This window comes from Rousettus aegyptiacus, unplaced genomic scaffold, assembly GCF_014176215.1.
Source record: "Rousettus aegyptiacus isolate mRouAeg1 unplaced genomic scaffold, mRouAeg1.p scaffold_m13_p_3, whole genome shotgun sequence".
NCBI lineage: Eukaryota > Metazoa > Chordata > Mammalia > Chiroptera > Pteropodidae > Rousettus > Rousettus aegyptiacus.
In genome coordinates, this window is record NW_023416306.1 from 76496640 (window position 1) to 76500548 (window position 3909).

Consider the following 3909-nt stretch of genomic DNA (forward strand, 5'->3'; position numbering starts at 1 on the left):
AGGACAATCTTAAAGAAATGGATATATTCCTAGAAACATACAATCTCCCAAGACTGAGTTAAGAAGAAACATAAAATCTGAACCAATCAACTACCACCAGTTAAATTGAACCAGTAATCAAAAACCTCCCAAAAAACAAAAGTCCTGGACCAGATGGCTTCATAGGTGAATTTTACCAAATATTAAAAGAATCAACATCTGTTATTTTCATACTATTCCAAAAAAATTCAAGATGAAGGAAGGCTCCCTAATTCTTTTACTGAGGCCACCATTACCTTGATTCCAAAACCACACAAAGGCATCACAGAAAAAGAAAATTAGGCCAATATCCCTTATGAACATCAACGTAAAAATCCTCACAAAATATTAGCAAACCGAATTCAGCCCTACATTAAAAATATCATACGCCATGATTAAGAAGGATTTATTCCTAGAATGCAAATTTGCTACAATATCCACAAATCAATTAATGTGATACATCACATTAACAAATTGAAAGATAAAAATCATGTGATCATATTAATAGAGGCAGGGAAAACATTCGACAATTTATGATAAAAACTCTCAGCAAAGAGGGAACGTACCAAAACATAATAAAGGCCATATATGACAAGCCAAAAGCCGACATTGTATTCAATAGGGAAAAGCTAAAAGCATTTTCCTTAAAATCAGGAATGAGAAGAGAATGTCCATTTTCACCACTTTTATTCAACATGGTATTGGAAGTCCTAGCTACAACAATCAGACCAAAAAAAGAAAGAAAGAAAAGGTATCTAAATTAGAAAGGAAGAAGTAAAACTGTCATTATTTGCAGTTGACATGAGAGAGGACCCTAAAGATTCCACCAAAAATTGTTAGAACTGATGAACAAATTCAATAAAGTAGCAGGATACAAAATTATTATTCAGAAATTGGTTGCATTTTTATACACCAATAATGAATTATCAGAAAGAGAAATTAAGGAAACAATCCCATTTACAATATTGTTTTATCGCATTAAAAACAATAAAATCCCTAGGAATAAATTTAACCAAAGAGATAAAAGACCTATACTTGGAAAATTATACATCATTGAAGAAAGAAATTGAAGAAGATACAAATACATGGAGGCATATATCTTGCTTATGGATAGGAATAATTAACATTATTAAAATGTCCATGCTACCCAAAACAATTTATGGATTCAATGCAATCTTTATCAAAGTGAAAATGGCATTTTTCACAGACCTAGAACAAATAATCCTAAAATTTGTATGGAACCATAAAAGACCTTGAAAAGCCACAGTTATCTTTAGAAAGAAGAAGAAAATTGGAGGTATCACACTACCTAATATCAAACTACACTACAAGCCTATAGTAAGAAAAAGAGTATTGTACTAGCATAAAAACTGACACAGATCAGTGGAACAGAATAGAGAACCCAAAAGTAAATCCATGCCTTTATGGTCATTTAATGTATGACAAAGGCGGCAAGAATATACAATAGGGCACAGATGGTCTATTCAATGGTGTTGGGAAAATTGAACAAATACATGCAAATAAATGAAACTGAACCACCTTCTTATACTATATACAAGAATAAACTCAAAATGTATTAAAAACTCAAATGTAAGAACCGAAACCATAAAACTCTTAGAATGCATAGACAGTAAACTCTGATATTGCTCTCAGTAATATTTTTCTGATATATCTTCTCAGGCAAAGGGAGAAAATAAACACATATATGGGACTACATCAAACTAAAGGTTTTACACAGCAAAGGAAACCATCAACAAATCTAAAAGACAACCTACTAAATGGGAGCAGATATTCGCCTATGATACATCTGATAAGGGGTTAATATTCAAATATAAAAAAACTCATACAACTCAACAATAATAACAACAAAAAAACAATCCAATTAAAAAGTGGGTAGAAAACCTGAATAGATATTTTTCCAAAAAATAAATACGAATGGACAATAGACATACAAAAAGATGTTCACGATAACTAATCATCAGAGAAGTGCAAATTAAAACCACGATCAGATGTCATCTCACACCTGTCAGAATATCATATATAAATCAAAAAACAAGTGCTAGAGAAGATGTGGAGAAAAGGGAACCCTTATGCACTGTTAGTAGGATTGCAAATTGATACAGTTCCTCAAAAAATTAAAAATGGAACTACTTTATGACCCAACAATTCTACTTCTGGATACTTATCCAAAGAAAACCAAAATGCTAATTTGAAAAGGTATATGCAGCCCTATGTTTACTGCAGTGCTATTTACAATAGCCAGGACATGGAAGCAACCTAAGTGCCTATCAATTGACCACTGGATAAAGAAGGTATGGTACAAATACATAACGGACTATCATTTTGCTATAAAAAAAAATAAAATAAAATCTTACTATTTGCAATGACATGGATGGACATGGAGGGTATTATGTTAAGTGAAATAAGTCAGAGAAAGACAAATACCTTATGATTTCACTTATATGTATAATCTAAAGAACAAAGCAAATGAACAAACAACAGAAACAGACCACAGATACAGAGAACAAACTGGTGATTGCCAGATGGGAGGGGATTAGTGGGGCTGGGTGAAAAAGGTGAAGGGATTAAGAAGTTTAATTGAAGAGACCACTGGCATGCAGAGCGATAGCCAGCAGCCTCTCCTGCAACACTGGATCCTGGGATCTCTCTGGCTTGCCTACCTGGCATGGCTGACAAGGAAGCAGCCTTCAATGACACAATAGAAGAATGTGTGATCAATGAAGAGTACAAAATATAGAAAAAGAACATCCTTTTTCTTTATGATTCAGTGATGACCCATGCTCTGGAGTACCCCAGCCTAACAGTGGTTTCTAGATGTGACCAGACCAGAAGGGAAAGATTTCAGCATTCATCAACCCATCTTAGGGACACACACATCAGATGAGCAAAACCACCTTATGATAGCCAGTGCGCAGCTCCCTAATGAATACATTCACTTTGATCCTTCACACTATGACAGTGAGAAAGGAGAATTTGGAGATTTTGGCTCTGTTAGTGGAAAGACTGAGATAGAAATGAAGATCAACCATGAAGGAGACTCCATCCAGTGATGTTCTTGTTTTTCACTATACAAAACATCCTTCTAAATCAGATCATTCTGGATAGTGCAACCCAGACTTGCGTCCTTCTTCTTTTCAGAAATAAAGCTATGGGCTTTCTTGGAACCCAAATCTGAGTGGGAAGATTACCGCACCATCTGCCTTTGGGATACCATTGCTTTTCCAAAGGAAGGAAAAGCTGTGGATGTGAAGACTATCTTTACAGGACATTCAGCAGTAGTAGAAGATGTTGGCTAGCATCCACTCTGTTTGGATCAATGGAAGATGATAAGAAACTTATAATCTGGGGGACTTGATTCAACAAAGCTATAGACATATTTAAATTTTCTTCAGGAATTTTCTAGTAACAAAGATCTAAAGTAGCCATCAAAAGGGGATTATTGTGTGTGGTTATTTTATTTTTTTTTCTTATGCTATATCCCCAAGTTTTTCAGACTCATTTAAGTAAAAGCTAGAAGTAACTAAGGAATAGAGCCAAGTGAGGTAAGTGTCTGAGCCATGAAGTATGCGTACTGCAAGATGTCATTTTTATTCAGGAAATAAGGGAGATCCAAGTCATATAAATTCCTACTCTAAAATCTTCACACCTGACTTTCCAGGATGCACATTTTCCTATATAGACCAGTCTCTTCTCAGTTTCTTGAGTTACTTCAAAACTACATGTTCCTCTTTCCCCATGTATTTTTGCTTGTTATTGTATTTCTTGAGCTGTTTTCATATTACTTCTTTCCTTTCTGTGAAATGATTTTTTCAAAGAACTTGGGACCACCAAGTTGTAAAGATGTATGTTTTTATCTGACAGTTATACCAC

General features: G+C 34.4%; 1 pseudogene; it reads left to right on the plus strand.

Annotated features, from left to right (window-relative positions):
* Positions 1-2704: 2704 nt before the first annotated feature.
* LOC118615085 lies at positions 2705-3394 on the plus strand (annotated as a pseudogene).
* The last annotated feature ends 515 nt before the right edge of the window (positions 3395-3909 follow it).